Here is a 20,398-nt window from a genome sequence, read left to right on the forward strand (position 1 = left end):
CCCAATTAAAAGTAATCATCATTAGACCCAATCAAATTAATTTAATAGTGATGAGATCCATATGATAATACAAGAACTAGATACTCAAGATGTCCATAACTGGGGACACGGCTAACCATGATTAGTTTGTACACTCTGCAGAGGTTTGTGCACATTTCCCCACAAGATTCGATCTCCTCCGTTGGATTTCTCACACTACATGGTGTTTGAGAAACGGATGACCGAGATACAGTCTTTCAAAAGCGTTAGCACCTTACGATGTGTAGACCGGTCCACCTACAATCCCCTACATCTGCTAGTCTACCACTTTAAGAGTTCACACGACTTAATCAACTACGCCAGAGCCCATAATGGCATGTGGCTACACACGGAAGTTTCCAGTATGAATAATCTTATGATCCATTTGAGCCTGGGTGGCGGTCCATAGGAAAATCACACGGTACCCCAGGATTTCCAAAAATACAGGCAATCACTAGGTTCCCTAGGTGCCTCAATCCACCCAGATGTGTATTAAAGTTGCCACCATAAGTAATCATTAAATTAACAATCTCACATCTGTCATGAAAACACTCAAACCCAATCCCATGGTTTGATGAAGAGACAGGTGAATAGGTACTACCTCAACTACTTCCCAAACCCACAATTTAATTCAGATCCTAACCATGCTATGTTTGAGGGTAGATCTAATGCAATGAAAACTGGGTAGTAGGAGGAATGATCAAAGTGTTACTTGCCTTGCTGATCATCCATGAAACCTAGAGACTCGATGTCGCACGCTTCGCACTCTGGGTACTCTATCGCAAACAAACAAGCATACAATAAGCAATCAAGCAAAGGCACGGGTAAAACTCAAATAAGAGATCTACCATAAAGTTCAACTTAAAAACTCTGGTTGGCAAAAAGAATCAAATCAAATGAAGCAACAAAACTCAAACAGCGAGAGAAACAAGCTTCGTTTACTAATCTGGACCTAGGTCAAATTTTTCATTAGTAAAAACTTGTTTAAGTTGATTAAACGGAAAGAGGGTTTTGAGATGAAACTCTAGGCGCTTGAATCGCCTGATTCCGATAAACGAGCGAAAAGTTACACCAGAACGAAAATCAGATCAGGAATCGCGATCGAAAATAATCGCGGAAAATCCGAGAAAAAGAAAAACTAACGAACAGGCTAACGAACAAACGTTCGTTGTCTGCGGCTAAACGGTGGAAACCGTTCGTAAAACCGAACGTAAAAGCGTCTGTTCGCTAAATAACTAAACCGAAGAAAATAAACCGAACCGGATCTAGAAAAAAACGGATCTAGGGTTTACGAAATAAAACCGATCGGTTTTAAAGAAACCGGCGGCTACCTCGAACTCCGGTGGGATCTGGCGAGTCGGCAGCGGCGGCGAGCTCCCGCGAGGCGGCGGTAGGCTCCGGCGGGGCGGCGTGGGCTCCGGTGGGGCAGCGCGGGCTCCGGCGGGGTGGTGGGGCGGCAGCACGGGCGGCGACGCGGGGCTCGGGCGGCGGCGCGACGGTGCACGGCGGCAGCGGGTGGCGGCTAGGGTTAGGGTTTCGGTTGGGGCGGCGGTAACGGGCCTCTGGGCGGCGGCTTATAAAGGCCTGGCCCGAGAAGTCCTGGCCGGGTACGGCCCAAAGTCGGTCGACTTTAAAAATAATAATTTTGACGTGTAGAAAAAGAAAGAAAGAAATACTGAATGGACTCCAAAAATCCCGAAATACATTTTCCCCGTCCTCTAAAAATAAGCCGGACAAGGTGAACATTTATTTGGGCCTAAAATGCAATTTTGAAAAACGCACTTTTTTCCTAATTCAAATAAAATAGCGACAAAACTCTGAATAAAAATCACATTTGATTTTATTATTAAATCTTTGATATTTCTTTATTTTGAGGAAGTCATTTTATCCTCTCTCTTTCATTTTTAATAAAAGAAATAATTCAGAGAAAAATAATTAAAATCAAACGATCCTCTTTTCATAATTCGAGTAAATCTCAAATATGAAAATAACGAAATCTCCAACTCTCTCAGTAGGTCCTTGAGTTACGTGGAATTTCTAGGATCAACCAAAATGCAATAAAACATGATACGCAAAGATGCTCTAATGTATAACATTCCAAATTGAAAATTTGGGATGTTACAAACCTACCCCCCTTAAGATGAATCTCGCCCTCGAGATTTGGGTTGGCTAGAAAATAGGTGAGGGTGATCCTTTCGTAAGTCTTCTTCTCGTTCCCAAGTGTCTTCATCCTCGGTATGGTGACTCCACTGGACCTTGCAAAATTTGATAACCTTGTTGCGTGTAACTCGGCTGGCAAACTCGAGCATCTTGACTGGTTTCTCCTCATAGGTCAAATCGTTATCTAACTGTATTGTTTATAGCGGCACTGTATCTCTCAGAGGAATTTCTGCCATTTCCGCGTGGCACTTCTTCAACTGAGAAACGTGGAACACATCGTGAACTCCAGACAATCCTTTGGGTAGTTCCAACTTGTAAGCAGCTTCTCCCATACGCTCCAAAACTCTGTATGGTCCCACAAAATGTGGTGCTAACTTTCCCTTAACTCCAAAACGCTTCACTCCTCGGAGTGGTGATACTCGAAGATACGCTCTATCTCCGACTTTGTAGATTGTCTCCTTGCATTTTGAATCCACATAACTCTTCTGCCTGGATTGGGCTACCTTGAGTCTATCGCGAATCAGCTTAACCTTCTCTTCAGACTCTTTAATCAAGTCAGGTCCAAACAACTATCGGTCTCCAACTTCGTCCCATAACAATGGTGTTCTACACCTCCTTCCGTACAGTGCTTTGAAAGGGGCCATCTTCAAACTGGCTTGATAACTGTTGTTATAAGAGAACTCTACATAAGGCAAATTATCGTCCCAACTAGATCCATAGTCTAGCGCAGAAGCTCTCAACCTGTCCTCCAGAATTTGATTTACTCTTTCAGTCTGTCCATCTGTTTGCGGGTGAAAAGCTATACTGAACTCTAGTTTGGTTCCCAAAGTTTCATGCAACTGATTCCAAAACATTGAGGTAAACTAGGTTCCTCTATCTGACACAATTGTCGTCGGAACTCCGTGCAGACATACGATCCTAGTCATATAGATCTTTGCCAACTTAGTACTAGTGTAAGTGGTCTTTACTTTGATGAAATGAGATCCTTTCGTCAATCGATCAACTACAACCCATATCGAGTCATAGCCTGAACGAGTCCTAGGTAATCCAGTGATAAAATCCATTCCTAGTTTATCCCACTTCCATTCGGGTATAGGCAATGGCTGTAGCAATCCTGCTGGCTTCTGATGTTCTTCCTTCACTCTCTGACATACATCACAAATTGCTACATACTCCGCAATATCCTTCTTCATACCGGTCCACCAGAACCTGTCCTTCAAATCCAGATACATCTTGGTATTTCCTGGGTGAATCGAATATGGCAAATCATGGGCCTCTTCCTCATCCTCACGAAATTATTTCCTTTATCTCGGCAATCTCCTTGTCTGTCTTTTACGCTTCTCTGATCTTATCCATCAAAGTGGATTGAATCTCCAAAGCTTCTACATAACCTCTCGGAACTATCTCCAAACATAGCTCACGAAGGTCTTCTACTAACTCCCTGGGTAATCCTCCAGTCATGAGGGTATTGACAAGACTCTTGTGGATCAATGCATCGGCTACTACGTTAGCCTTTCCGGGATGATAGTGCAACTTCATGTCATAATCCTTAATGAGTTCCAACCATCTCCTCTGCTTGAGATTGAACTCCTTCTGCGTGAAGATATACTTCATACTCTTGTGATCTGTGTATACCTCACAATGGTTTCCGATGAGAAAATGTCTCCATGTCTTCAACGCATGCACTATGGCTGCTAACTCCAAATCATGCGTAGCATAGTTTAACTCATGGGGTTTAAGTTGTCGTGAGGCATATGAAACAACTCTTCCTTCCTCCATAAGCACGGCTCGAAGTCCTCGACGAGAAGCATCGCAATACACTTCATAATCCTTGCGTTGATCTGGTAGAATCAACACTGGTGATGTAACCAAGCGTCTCTTCAACTCCTGAAAACTGGCCTCACATTCCTTAGTCCAATTAAACTTGGTATCCTTCTTTAACAACTTCGTCATTGGTTTAGCAATCTTTGAGAAATTCTTAATGAACCACCGGTAGTATCCTGCAAGTCCAAGAAAACTCCGGATCTCTCCAACTTTCGTGGGTGCTTCCCAGTTTGTCACGGTGACAACTTTGTTGGGGTCTACTGCAATTCCTTCTCCGGATATAACATGTCCAAGAAATCCAACTTCCTTCAACCAAAACTCACACTTGCTGAACTTGGCATATAACTGATGTTCCCTGAGCTAGCCAAGTACCAAACACAAGTGTTCTTTATGTTCTTCTTCATTCTTCGAGTAAACCAAAATATCATCGATGAACACAACGACGAATTTATCCAAAAACTCCATAAACACCTTGTTCATCATGTTCATAAAATACGCAGGTGCGTTAGTCAGGCAAAATGACATAACGGTATAGTCATATAGCCCATACCTTGTGGTAAAAGCTATCTTCGGTATGTCCTGCTCTCGAATCTTCAACTGGTGATAACCTGATCGTAGATCGATCTTGGAAAACACCTTAGCTCCTTGCAGCTGATCAAACAAATCATTGATCATCTGCAGTGGGTACTTGTTCTTGATCGTTACTTCATTTAATCCATGATAATCAACAACCATCCTTAACCGGATCTAGAAAAAAACGGATATAGTGTTTTCGAAATAAAACCGATCGGTTTTAAAGAAACCGGCGACTACCTTGAACTCCGACGGGATCTGGCGAGTCAGCGGCGGCGGAAGGTCTGGCAGGGAGGCGGCGAGCTCCGGCGAGGCGGCGGCGGGCTCCAGCGGGGTGGCAGCGCGGGCGGCGGCGGGCTCCGGCGCAGGCGGCGCGGCGGTGCGCCGCGGCGGGTGGCGGCTAGGGTTAGGGTTTCGGGTGGGGCGGTGGTAACGGGCCTCGGGGCGGTGGCTTATAAAGGCCTGGCCCGAGAAGTCCTGGCCGGGTACGGCCGTAAGTCGGTAGACTTTTTTTAAAAATAATTTTTACGTGCAAAAAAAGAAAGAAAAGAAATACTAAGAGGACTCCAAAAATCCCGAAATACTAAGCGAACATTTATTTGGGCCTAAAATGCAATTTTGGAAACCGCACTTTTTTCCTAATTCAAATAAAATAGCGACAAAACTCCGAATAAAAATCTTATTTGACTTTAATATTAAATCTCTGATATGTCTTTATTTTGAGGAAGTCATTTTATCCTCTCTCTTTCATCTTTAATAAAAGAAATAATTCAAAGAAAAATAATTAAAATCAAATGATCCTCTTTTCATAATTCGAGAAAATCTCAAATATGAAAATAACGAAATCCCCAACTCTCTCCGTAGGTCCTCGAGTTGCGTGGAATTTCTAAGATCAAGCAAAATGAAATAAAACATGATATGCAGAGATGCTCTAATGTATAACATTCCAAATTGAAAATTTGGGATGCTACAAATTGCTTGGCTTGTCATCAGGGTTGTGCATGATTTGAATATTTCGTATGATGAAAATGGAGCATAGCCACACTATATGATTTGTAGGGATAACCTTTCTTTGGCCATGTTATTTTGAGAAGACATAATTATTTTTTTAGTATGCTTGAAGTATTATTGTTTTTATGTCAATATTAAACTTTTGTTTTTAATCTTACGGATCTGATCATTCATGCCACAATAAAGAGAATTACATGGATAACTATGTTAGGTAGCATTCCACATCAAAAATTCTGTTTTTATCATTTACCTACTCGAGGACGAGCAGGAATTAAGCTTAGGGATGCTTGATATGTCTCCAACGTATCTATAATTTTTGATTGTTCCATGTTATTATATTATCTGTTTTGGATGTTTTATATGCATTAATATGCTATTTTATATGATTTTGGGACTAACCTATTAACCTAGAGCCCAGTGCCAGTTCCTGTTTTTTCCTTGTTTTAGAGTTTCGCGGAAATGGTATACCAAACGGAATCCAAACGGAATAAAACTTTTGCGACGATTTTTCTTGGACCAAAAGACACCCAGGAGACTTGGAGTGCAAGTTAGAAGAGTCACGAGGTGGCCACAAGGGTGGAGGGCGCAGCCAGGGGGGTAGGGCATGCCCCCAACCTTGTGGGCCCCTCGGTGACCTCCTAACCTAGATCTTCCTCCTATATATACTCATATACCCCAAAAACTTCCAGGGGAGCCACGAAACCACTTTTCCACTGCTGCAACCTTCTGTACCCATGAGATCCCATCTAGGGGCCTTCTCTGGTGTCCTGCCGGAGGGGGATTCAATCATGGAGGGCCTCTACATCAACACCATTGCTTCTCCGATGAAGCGTGAGTAGTTTACCAGAGACCCTCGGGTCCATAGCAACTAGCTAGATGGACCTTTCTCTTTCTTTGATTCTCAATACCATGTTCTCCTTGATGTTCTTGGAGATCTATTCGATGTAATACTCTTTTGCGGCGTGTTTGCCGAGATCCGATGAATTGTGGATTTATAATCAGATTATTTACGAATATTATTTGAATCTCCTCTGAATTCTTATATGCATGATTTTATATCTTTGCAAGTCTCTTCGAACTATCGATTTGGTTTGCCCAACTAGATTGGTTTCTCTTGCAATGGGGGAAGTGCTTAGCTTTGGGTTCAATCTTGTGGTGTCCTTTCTCAATGACAGTAGGGGCGGCAAGGCAGGTATTGTATTGTTGCCATCGAGGATAAAAAGATGGGGTTTTCATCATATTGCTTGAGTTAATTCCTCTACATCATGTCAGCTTGCTTAAGGCGTTACTTTGTTGTTATGAACTTAATACTCTAGATGCATGCTGGATAGAGGTCAATGTGTGGAGTAATAGTAGTAGATGCAGAATCGTTTTGGTCTATTTGACACGGACATGATGCCTATATTCATGATTATTGCCTTCGATATCGTCATAACTTTGCACTTTTCTATCAATTGCTTGGCAGTAATTTGTTCACCTGCCGTAATAATTTCTATCTTGAGAGAAGCCTCTAGTGAAACTATACCCCCCGGGTATATTTTCCATCATATAAGTTTCCGATCTATAATTTTAATTTCCTTTTTATTTTCTTTGCAATCTTTTACTTTCTGTTCCATATCCCAAAATACCAAAAATATTACTTTACCGTTTATCCATCTATATCATATCTCACTTTGCAAATAACCGTGAAGGGATTGACAACCCCTTTTTCACGTTGGGTGCAAGTTGGTGTTTGTTTGTGCAGGTATTCGGTGGCTTGTCGTGTTGTCTCCTACTGGATTGATATCTTGGTTCTCAAAACTGGGGGAAATACTTACTCCACTTTGCTGCATCACCATTTCCTCTTCAAGGGAAAAACCAACGCAAGGTCAAGAGGTAGCATGGGCCTCTTACTAATATTTTTCAAAAGGATGTTGAATATATTTTTGATGATGATTTTGTAGAAGCCTTTGAAACACTTAACAAATCCTTAACTTCTACACCTATTGTTCAACCACCTTATTGGAACTTGCCTTTTGAAATTACGTGTGATGCTAGTTGAGGGAGTCCTGGATTAGGGGGTCCTCGGGTGTCTAGATTATTCAATAGGGGTCGGACCGATGGTCCTTGATGGTAAAGCAGAGGACCATCCCCTGTGTCTGGATAGGACTCTCATATGTGTGGATAGCAAGTTTGGTGTCCGGGTGTACTTTTTCTTTCCTTTGCAAACCGACTCTGTACAACCCTATGCCCCTCTGGTGTGTATATAAGCCGGAGGGGTTAGTCCGTAGAGGCTATTAGAATTATCATAGGCTAGACAACGAGGGTTTAGCCATTATGATCTCAAGGTAGATCAACTCTTGTAACCCTTATACACATCGAGTATAATCAAGCAGGATATAGGGTTTTACCTCCTTTAAGGGGGCTCAAACCTGGGTAACATTGTGTCCCTTGTTACCATCGATCCTCAAATACACAGCTTGGGACTCCCTACCCGAGATCTGCCGGTTTTGACACCGACATTGGTGCTTTCATTAAGAGTTCCATTGTGTTATTGACCGAAGGATCGATGGCTCGCCTTGCCATCAACGACGATGTTGCTTCCAGGGAGACCTTCCTCCCTGGTCAGCTCTTTGTGTTTGGCATCTTCGTGCTACGTGCCAACTAAACCGGTTACCTTGAGTATGTCGACAGCTACGCCCCTAGTCACCAGATCAGGCTTGGAAGTTTGAACTACATCGCCGATATCCAAGGAGATTTGATCTTTGAGGGGTTCACGGCCTCGGCTGCCGCTCCCCACCCATATGTAGAAGGCCCTTAGAATCCATCGTTAAATCCCGTTCAGGGGTCGACTCTCATGCCCGCCCTGGCCTTAGATCCGGGGTGGGCCGCTCTGTCCGAAGACGAGAGCGTGAACCCTACCGGACACTCTCCCATAAAGGAGCTTCAAGCCGAAGACCCAGATGCGATCATGCTGTCGGCGGACCCGGACTCAAACGGGTCTCTCCCCATCACCGGGTAGCCGGATTCTCTCTGGATGTCAAGTCCGATCTCTCGAGGTCTGCGTCTATCGGGCTCGGCCAAGTGGTCATTACCAAACCTAGCTCCATAGATCCTCATATGCATGTCCAGCTTTCGCTCTTAAACGAAACACTGGACCTAATACGAACTCTCGCCATCACAGAAGTATCACCTCCGGACTGCACCCAGCTTGAGCTGGGGGCTACGAGTAGGTAATTTTACGTCCCAGCCACCACCCACTTAATAGCCACTTTCGAGGATGATACGTCTCCAATGTATCTACTTTTCCTAATGTTTTTCCTCTTGTTTTGGACTCTAATTTTCTTGATTTGAATGAAACTAACAACGGACTGACGCTGTTTTCAGTAGAACTACAATGGTGTTGTTTTTGTGCAGAAATAAAAGTTCACGGAATGGAACAAAACTTTGCGAGGACTTTTTATAAAATAAATAAGAATTTCTGGAGCCAAGATCCACCGGAGGGGGCACCTGGGTGGGCACAACCCACAAGGGCGCGCCTGCCCCCCCCCCCCCCTAGGCGCGTCCAGGTGGGTTGTTGCTACCTCTTGAGCACTGCGTTGGTTTCCCCTTGAAGAGGAAAGGGTGATGCAACAAAGTAGCGTAAGTATTTCCCTCAGTTTTTGAGAACCAAGGTATCAATCCAGTAGGAGGCCACGCACGAGTCCCTCGCACCTACACAAACAAATAAAATCCTCGCAACCAACACAATAAAGGGGTTGTCAATCCCTTCACGATCACTTACGAAAGTGAGATCTGATAGATATGATAAGATAATATTTTTGGTATTTTTATGATAAAGATGCAAAGTAAAGAAAGCAAAATAAACGGAAAAGGAAATAGCTTGTTGATGGGACATTAATATGATGGAGAATAGACTCGGGGGCCATAGGTTTCACTAGTAACTTCTCTCGAGAGCATAAGTATTACAGTGGGTAAACAAATTACTATTGAGCAATTGACAGAATTGAGCATAGTTATGAGAATATCTAGGTATGATCATGTATATAGGCATCACGTCCGAGACAAGTAGAACGACTCCTGCCTGCATCCACTACTATTACTCCACACATCGACTGCTATCCAGCATGCATCTAGAGTATTAAGTTTGAAAGAACAGAGTAACACTTTAAGCAAGATGACATGATGTAGAGGGATAAACTCATGCAATATGAAATAAACCCCATCTTGTTATCCTCGATGGCAACAATACGTGCCTTGCTGCCCCTACTGTCATTGGGAAAGGACACCGCAAGATTGAACCCAAAGCTAAGCACTTATCCCATTGCAAGAAAGATCAATCTAGTAGGCCAAACCAAACTGATAATTCGAAGAGACTTGCAAAGATAACCAATCATACATAAACGAATTCAGAGAAGATTCAAATATTGTTCATAGATAAACTTGATCATAAACCCACAATTCATCGGTCTCAACAAACACACCGCAAAAGAAGATTACATCAAATAGATCTCCACAAGAGAGGGGGAGAACTTTGTATTGAGATCCAAAAAGAGAGAAGAAGCCATCTGGCTAATAACTATGGACCCGAAGGTCTGAAGTAAACTACTCACACTTCATCGGAGAGGCTATGGTGTTGATGTAGAAGCCCTCCGTGATCGATGCCCCCTCCGACGGAGCTCCGGAAAAGGCCCCAAGATGGGATCTCACGGATACAGAAAGTTACGGTGGTGGAATTAGGGTTTTTGCTCCGTCTCCGGTAGTTTGGGGGTACATAGGTATATATATGACACTACAAAAAAAAGACACATCCGTGACATTTTGGGCTGAACGAATTTTTTTTCTGTCATACATATGACACTTCTATGACGATAATTGTGACAAAACCCGGTATCATCATAGATGTGGTGGGCTCCTACTTCTATGACAAAAAATCATGACAGAAAATGGGTTTTTCGTCCTGGGCAGGCAGAGACGCAGCTGCATGACGTTCTTTAGGCCGTCCATGACGGAAAAAACCATGGTAGAAGCGAGGGGGAGGAAAATTTCGGGGAGTTACCGGTTACGATGGGTGGTCGGGGGCCGAGCGATGCGCGTTTCTCTCGTACACGTACGCGCATGTGTGCGAGGCGTTGGCTCTAACTGAACCGAGCGAGGCGTTGGGCTCCAACTGAACCCGAGCGATTGCACTGCAGGCTACGCGTTACTGAACCCGAGTGATCGATCGATGGCTGTTAACTGAACCCAATCGAGCGATTCCTTCGCTACTGCTGCTAACTGAAGCCGATCGATGCTGCCTCTGGGATGAATAGTGAGTGTTGCGGGGGGGGGGGGGGGGGGTGGATGAATAGTGACTGGTGGCGTTGCCTCTGGATGAACAGGACCCCGTGGTGTGGTGGAGTGCTGGATGAACAGTAGATGGTGGACGGGTGCCCGTGGAGAGGTGGTTGAACAGGACCCTATGGTGTGGAGGGCTGGATGAACAGTAGACTGTGGAGGGGTGGTTGAACAGTAGCCTGTGGAGTAGCGCGCGGTGGAGGCTGGATGAACACGAGCCCGTGGAGGCTGGAGGAGGTCGACGGTAGCCCGTGGAGGCTGGAGGAGGTCGATGGTGGAGATGAACAGTATCCCGTGGAGTCCCATTTTGCGGTACGCCACACCCCTCCCAATGAACAGGACCACCGTTTGGACCTCCAACACAAGTCCGTTTCGTCCGTTTTGCGGTACGCCACACCCCTACCGATCAACAGGACCCCCGTTTCGACCGTAGGAGGTTTGTTTCCTCCGTTTTGCGGTATGCCACACCCCTCCCGATCAACAGGACCCCCGTTTCGACCGTAGGAGGTCTGTTTCCTCCGTTTTGCGGTATGTCAGACCCCTCCCGATCAACATGACCCTGTTTCGAATGTAGGAGGTACGTTTCCTCCGTTGTGCGGTACGCCAGGCCTTGTTTCCATTGCCTGTTCCGTCCAACCCTCCTGATGAACACGACCACGCATTCTGTTCTGACCCAGCCGGTTGGCTCCCACGCGTTTCGTTGCCTCCTGATGAACACGATGCATTCTGTTGCCTCCCCATGAACAGGACGCATTCCGTTGCCTCCCCATGAACACGATGACGATGCTGTTTCTCCGTTCCGACCCAGCCATGTACACGAGCCCTGGCCGTACGTATGCGCGAGTAGGCGTTCGAGACCCCGCCCGTATGTACACATACGTGGCCGTATTTTCTTTCTTGCACCCTGGCCGATGTACGTACGTGTACATGCTACGTGCGCGCCTCTACTATGACACGTACGCGCCTCTACTACGACATGTGTGCGCCACTACATCCACCAGTATATATGTATGTACATGTTCGCGACCAGAGTGACACTACGTACGCTTCGACTAGGTGGGTCCCGACTGTCAGGCACTTACTTGCATGCAAAGATGTAGCTGGTGGGTCCCAGCAGTCAGGGGGGAAAATCATTTTTTTCGGACGCACTTCCTTGCGTGCGAAGATGTAGCTGGTGGGTCCCAGCAGTCAGGGGGGCGAATCATTTTTTTGCCCGGGCGCACTTCCTTGCGTGCGAAGATGTAGCTGGTGGGTCCCAGCAGTTAGGGGGAAATGTTTTTTTTGCAAAATACGGTGGCCCGTCCGGTGGGTCCCCGCTGTTAGGTGGAGGAATCATTATTTTGCGCGTAATAAGGAGGCACTTCCTTGCTGCGGCCGTGGACCCAGCTATCAGCCTCTCCACGTACAGTCCACGTCCGATGGAAGTCGTTCCTTGACTGTAAGTGCATCTAGTGCCCCTTAGTGATTTTGGTGTATTGAAGACTTGTAGGTTAAGGGACTAATGCGTTTGTGAGTGTACACAGGTCCATAAGTCTATGCGGAGTTTGATATTTACAGAGAAAGTCGACCCCTAAAAATGAAGTTCTTCGACTGAAGACTTTGGATTTCTGAAGACTTTCGGAGGACTTTGAAAGTGAAGAAATTGGTGTGACCTTGAAGACTTGGTATTCATTCCAGGAACATGAAGCGTGAAGACTTTTGTTTTCGTAGTTTCATTTTCTCTTCCTTGAGTCATCGGAAACACCGTACTGTTAAAGGGGGTCGAGGAAATACTAAGGAAAAATTTCCATGTGATGCTCAACTCAAAATCCTACACCTACCAATCCCTTCGAGTGAAGCCATTGGAAATCTCATATAGTCCAGTCATATTCTTCAGTGACAGAGACGAAGTTCTTCTGGTCTCTGAGGAATTTGTTCTGACTGAGGAGTTAGGAATTCGCTAGTGCGGATTGCCTACACAGTGAGGAACATGGTAGCCCTGAGGATTTTGCTACTCAAAATTCCGACCGTTGTTGTGCTATGTGCCAGCTGTCCCAAAATATCTATCCACCTAACGGTCATATCATTGAAGGGCATTTATGTCTTATCATGTCGGGCTGCTCCCTAGGCTATAAATAGCCGGCCCCTACAACCACTAGCTGGTTGTCTGCTCCGAGAGAAACTGACATTGTCATTTGAGAGCAACCCATCCTCCGAGGACTTTGAGCGAAAATCATCAAGTGAGGAAAAGCCAAACCCAAACACCTACAAACCCCAAGTGATTGAGCATCACTGAAGAGATTGATCATGCATGGATCCGACGTTTGTCACCTTTGAAGATTGTGCTTCTTCCAGATGGTTAGGCGTCAAGGTCTAGAGCATCCAAGAGGAATTGTGGATCGCCGAGTGACCAAGTTTGTGAAGGTTCGGAAGTCACCTGAAGACTTGCCATGAGTGATTGGGCGAGGTCTGTGTGACCTTAGCTCAAGGGGGATATGGTGAGGACTGAGTGTCCTGAGCTGCGTGTTCAGGACTGGGTGTCCGGGACTGTGTGTCCTCAGGTTTAAATACCTAGCCGCCCTAACCAGACGTACAACTGAGACAGCAGTTGGAACTGGTCTACCAAACCTTTGTCTTCACCATGCTTACTAGTTCTATTTCCTCAACTCTTTCATTTCCTCATAACTGTGTTGAGTGCTTGTTCATATCTGTGCTTGAAGACTTTGACTGAAGATTTTCTCAAATTCCTCAGTTCAATTTCTTCAGTCTGTTTGTCTTCATCTTGTGTTATCCTATGCTTACGCTTCCCGTACTCTGTGCTTGTCTTCATTTCTTCATGATGACTATGCTTGTGTTTTGTTATGTTCACTTTTGAGTACTTATTCCGCTGCTAGTAGTTCTTCGCTAAGGAATTTCCTCATCTATCAATTCCTTAGTGAAGAATTCATAAAAATCACCTATTCACCCCCCTCTAGTCGATATAGCGCACTTTCAATTGGTATCAGAGCAAGGTACTCCCTTCTTTTGTGTGATTTTGGTTTAACCGCCTGGAGTTTAGTTATGTCGACCCCAGGTATGAAGAAAGTGACATGCCCCATCTTTTACGGTCACGAGTATCCCAAGCGGAAGGCCATGATGAAGAAGCGCCTCATGGCGATGAACAGCAAGCTGTGGACCGTCACTGAGATTGGTCTGACCGATCTATGCAAGATGGCGGAAGCTGATGACATTCGCAAGTACACTCTTCTCAACCTCACGGTGAAGGATGTCATCTTCTCCTGTCTGTCTCAAAATCAGTTCAGGAATATCATGCATCTCGATCATGCGAAGCTTATCTGGGACCGTCTCTCTAAGGTCTATGAAGGTCATCAAACCTGTCATGATCCTTGGTTTGAGGACGTCAAGGAATCTCTCAAAGCGATGACATTCAAACCAGAATCATCATCATCTGCATCGTTCCTTATGGCAAAAGATGCTAAGGTAACTGAATGATACCTATCCGAGTCTAGTGATGATGAATCTGGTGATGAATTTGGACCCAGCTATGTCAAACTTGCTTCCCTTGCCACTAAACAACAAAGAGCTTTGGAAAAAGTTCAATACATGCTAAATAAAGAGCAATGATATGTTGGGTGAAGAAATGGATCATTCAAAAGCTTTGGCTGAAAGTCTTCAGAGACTTCATACTAAGTATGACACCCTTCAAGATCAACATAACACTCTCTTAGCTGATCATGAGAAGCTTTCTTCTGAATTTCTTGAAAGAAAGCAGGATCTTGAAAAGCTAAGAGTGAGTTATGAAGATCTTCAGAAGGAGCGCGATTCATTACTTGCTCAACAAATCAACGCTTCTCAAGAAGAGTTTGTTCCTCCATGCTTAAAGTGCATTGAACGTGACGCTGCTAATTCTTCACCAGAATGTTCAAATGCTGCTAATTCTTCACATGCATCTGCTATCATTAATTCCTCATCTGAGGACACTGCTAGTATCACTGACGATGCAGGGCTGAAGGAATTGTACATGACAGGCATGTACAAAAGCCTCAAAGTGCATCAGACTCTTTGTGATGTGCTTAAAAAGCAGATCCTCAACAGGAACCCTAGGAAAGAGGGTATTGCCTTTGAGAGGAAACTCAATGCTGATGGTACATATTGGAAGCCTGAGCAGTACCCCAAAACTACATGGGTTGCTGCAAACGGACCTCCAGTTGATCCATCTAACTTATCTGGATTTGCTTGTGAATCTCCTCATTCTGATGATGAGTCATTTGATTCCAACTATAAACTATTCAAAAATCAGAATGGTGAAGTATTTGCTAGATATGTTGGCACTAACTGTAGGAACGGTTCCCCTATGAAGAAAATCTGGGTTCCCAAAAAGTACATTGAAAGTCTTCAGGTGAATGTCCTCAGGACACCTCCTATGAAGAATAGGAACCACAGAGCAAATTCTTCATATGGAGCAAATTCGTCATATGGATCCAAGTCCTCATACGGACCAAACTCCACACAAGGATCAAATTCCTCAAAAGGATCAAAGTCCTCATACGAATATCATCGTGCTAACAACTCTGTTTCGCAGGGAAGAGCTACGGGCTATGAATATGAGCGTTATTCTTCTAATCATCATGTTCGTAAGTTCTCGAAGAATTTCTTTGCTTATTCATATGCTTCTATGCCACCTTTCTTGTATGGAGCTTGCAGAGTGATGAACTCTTTGCCACCCCTTCAGATGTGGGTGGTGAAGAAAAGGAACTAATCCCTTCTATAGGGTCAGGTCTCCAGACGTACGTAATCGTCTGAAGAATTTGCTGGAGACCTAAGTATGCCTGAAAGGACGCAGGCTAATCATGAAGAAATGAACTTTCATTTCTCACGTCCTCATACTCCTTTATCTGTTCTATTGCTTGATGAAATTAATCTGATGAATTGATGTCATATTCTTCACGGATGAAGTATATGAGTTTGTAAGCTGCACTAATTCATCTGCACGATGATCAACCCAAAGCCACTGAGTGGGTCCTCGATAGTGGATGTACAAATCACATGACTGGTGACAAGAATTTATTGATGGATGCTCCATTATCTCCATCGCATCTGAAGCATATCATCTTTGCCGACAAAGGCAAAAGTCAGGTATTGGGTCTAGGTAAGGTTGCGATCAGAAAGGATCGACACATGGACAAAGTCCTGCTTGTAGAGTCCTTAGGATACAAGCTCATGTCTGTCTCAATGCTTTGCGATCTTGATATGGTTGTTGTCTTTGGCAAGTACCGTTGTGTTGTGGTTATGGAAGCTGACAATTCCAATGTCTTCGAAGGCTTTAGGAGAGGAGACCTGTATATTGTTGATTTTTCTACAGGACCACAACCAGCTGTGTGCCTACTTGCAAAAGCTTCAGAAGGCTGGCTCTGGCATCGACGACTTGGTCATGCAGGCATGGGGAATTTTCACACGCTTACGAAGAAGAAGCATGTCATTGGCATCTAGAATGTCAAATTCCTCAAGGATCACCTATGTGGAGCCTGTGAAGCTGGGAAGATGACAAAGGCTAAGTATCCAGCAAAGACTATCATGACCACCACTCGTCCATTTGAATTGCTTCACATGGATCTCTTCGGTCCTAACCATTATTCTGCAGTTTCAAATGATGCATCTCAATATGGATTTGTTATTGTTGATGATTACTCTCGATACACATGGGTGCACATTGTTTCTTACAAACATGAAGTGCAGGAAGTCTTCAAATGATTTTCGTCGAGGGCTTCAACCAACTTTGGTGTGAAGATCAAGCACATCAGAAGTGACAATGGAACTGAGTTCAAGAATTCTGGTCTTGATAACTATCTTGATGAACATGGTATTACTCATGAGTTATCTGCTCCTTATACACCTCAGCAGAACGGCGTCGTGCAGCGCAAGAACATGACTCTTGCTGAGATGGCTCGCACTATGCGTGATGAATACAAAACGCCTCATCGTTTCTAGATTGAGGCAATTGATACTGCGTGCCACATCATCAATAGAGTATATCTTCACAAATTCTCCAAGAATACAACCTATGAACTCCTCACTGATAAGAAACCCAATGTAAGTTATTTCAAAGTCTTCGGTGCTAAATGTTGGATTAGAGATCCTCATCACAACTCAAAATTTGCACCGAAAGCACATGAAGGTTTTATGCTTGGTTACGGAAAGGACTCGCACACCTATAGAGTTTTCAACAACATTCTTCACAAGGTTGTTGAAACTGTAGATGTGCGGTTCGATGAAACTAATGGCTCGCAAAGAGAGCACCTACTTACTGTGATAGATGAACCAGCAACTGAGGACTATAAAGTTCAAGGCTACTGAGGATGTCATTCCTACTAAAGAATCTGCTAAAGAATTCATTCCAGAACATGAAGAACGTCGAGCTAATGCGCCTGAAGAAAATACTGAAGAAAATGGTGCTGAAGAAAATGCTGATCAAAGTCCTCAACGACAACCAGCTCATCCTCGCGTTGCAAAAGAAGTGTAAGTTGGAAAGATCATCAATCACATCAAAGCGCCAGGTCCTCTCACGCGCTCAAAAGCTTCACATTTATCTAACTTTTGTGGGAACTATGCTTTTGTCTCTATCTCAGAGCCCACTAAGGTAGATGAAGCATTTTTGGAGCTTGAGTGGATTCAGGCCATGCAAGAAGAATTACATCAGTTCAAACTCTACAATGTCTGGGAACTGGTCAAGCGTCCAGATCCTCACAAGTACGGTATCATTGGCACAAAGTGGATCTACCGCAACAAGTAAGATGAAAATGGCCTTGTGGTGAGGAATAAGGCATGGCTTGTAGATCAAGGCTACACACAGGTTGAAGGAATTGATTTCGATGAAACTTTTGCACCTGCTGCTAGACTTGAGGCTAATCGCATATTACTTTCTTATGCTAACCATCATGATATCACTTTATATCAAATGGATGTGAAAAGTGCATTCCTCAATGGTAAGCTTGAGGAAGAACCCCCAGGTTTTGAAGATCCAAAGAATCCTGACAAAGTCTTCAGACTCAACAAGGCCCTCTATGGCCTCAAGCAGGCCCCTCGGGCATGGTATGATACTTTGAAGGAATTCCTCATGAAGAAAGGCTTCAAACCCGGTTCACTCAACCCTACTCTTTTCACTAAATCTTATGATAGTGAATTGCTTGTGTGCCAAATATATGTTGATGATATTATCTTTGGCTGTACTGACCAATGTTATAGTGATGAATTTGCCTATATGATGAGTGAACAATATCAAATGTCTATGATGGGAGAGTTGAAATTCTTCTTAGGTCTTCAAATTCGTCAACAACGCAATGGCATATTCATATCTCAGGAGAAATACCTCAAGGATGTACTGAGGAAATTCGGCATGCAAGATTGCAAAGGCATCAAAATTCCTATGCCCACAAATGGCCATCTGTGCACTGATGAAAATGGTATCGAATTTGATCATAAGGTATACCACTCCATGATTGGTTCTTTATTGTACTTATGTGCATCTAGACCAGATATAATGCTTAGTGTTTACATGTGTGCCCGATTTCAAGCTACACCGAAGGAATCACACCATAAGGCTGTGAAGCATATTCTTCGATATCTAGCTCGCACACCAACACTTGGATTATGGTACCCCAAGGGCTTGGCTTTTGATCTCATTGGATATTCTGACTCTGACTATGCTGGTGATCGTGTGGACCGCAAGTCAACATCTGGTACATGTCATTTCCTTGGACGATCTTTGGTCTGTTGGTCCTCGAAGAAACAGAACTACGTATCACCATCTACTGATGAAGCTGAGTACATTGCCGCTGGTTCTTGCTGTGCTCAATTGCTGTGGATGAATTAAACTCTCAAGGACTATAGCGTCAACATGAAGAATGTGCCTCTCTTTTGTGACAATGAGAGTGCCATCAAGATTGCTCACAACCCAGTTCAGCACTCGAAGACTAAGCACATTCAGATTCGTCATCATCTTCTTCGTGATCACGTGTTGAAGGGCGACATTTCTATTGAGCATGTGAAGACTGAAGAACAACTAGCCGATATCTTCACAAAGTCCTTGGATGAGAAGAGATTTAGCAAGTTGCGGGGTGAGCTAAATATCCTAGAATCTTCAAATGTTCTTTGAAAAGGACACTCATCCTAAGACTTATGCAAAATTGATGACTTAGATGTGCAACACATGAAGAAGCGTTTTTCTTCAATCAATGAAGAATAACACTCTAAGTGTGAAGAAATTAACGAATAATTTGATTCTCAGAACCCTACGATAATTGTACGCGGTGTCTGAAATCATCATTCTTATACGGTGGGTCACGCGACCACCAAAAGTTGAAATTCCTCAGTTGTTCAAATTCTTCAACTTTGCTTTGTCTTCATTGTTTCCGTTGTTTTTCTTCATTGGCTATATATATATATATGTATATATATAAGTATATATATATGTATGTATATATATATATGAGTTTATGTCCTCTACAACATTCACTTATGGCTACTTCTTCAAGTTGGTTTTTCTGCTAAGTGAATGTGATCAGATCCTTCCCCCTCTATGATATACTCAACCCAATCTGTTCACATATTCTTCATGTGCGTTCTATTTTAAACTCGTTCAAAATCTTCATTGTGTTCTTGTCAGCTGAAGAAATGGCGAATGAAACTTTTAACTTATCTTATCCAATTTTTCGGCGTTGCCGCTCAAACTGTTCCACATCCCACGACATACTTATCCACTCACCCACGATCTAACACGATCTCCACTTCCTAGTACGTGGGTGACACATGTCATGCGAATGAGAAGGGTTAGGGGCACATTCATCCAAATTCTTCGGGCGAACGGTTTTTCACAGTGGCTATAAATACCCATCTCCCCTTCCTCACTTCTTTTACTCCGCTCGACCTCTCTCCAGCTCGAGCTTCTCAAAACCCTAGCACCGCCACTACTTCATCGTCGCCGGTGAGGAAGAGCTTCACTGCCTCGACCTCGTCACCGCCGTACTCGCGCCGGCCACGGAAATCTTCACTCTGCCACCGCCGTAGTTGTCTTCCTCCACCAAGTTAGGGTGTGGAAGATCCGCACTGACGAACTTCACATCTCCACACTCCAGTTCATCGTGTTCTTTGTTCAGGGTAATTAAAAGCTACTTTTACTGCCCTCGTTGATTCGAATGAATATCTACAAAATCTTCAAAGGTTTTTTTCTTCATATGTTCACACACTAAAACATCTCTCATATCATTTGTTCTTGATTCATTTCTCTAAGATGCGAATTTCTCTTCAAGATTCCTCAATTGTGCGGATTTCTGATCTGTACAACTCTGGAAGCTAGGACTAAGAACGCTTAGTGAAATTCTTCAAGACTTATCTGGTCAAATTCCTCAAACTTATTCTTTATAAAACCTTCTGAGAACACATATGACCTCTCCAAATTCCTCGCAACTATACTCTGTTCACAGGTACTCATGTCAACTGCTAAATCACTAGGTTCTCATCA

Source organism: Triticum aestivum, chromosome 7A (genome assembly GCF_018294505.1).
Source record: "Triticum aestivum cultivar Chinese Spring chromosome 7A, IWGSC CS RefSeq v2.1, whole genome shotgun sequence".
Classification (NCBI taxonomy): Eukaryota; Viridiplantae; Streptophyta; class Magnoliopsida; order Poales; family Poaceae; genus Triticum; species Triticum aestivum.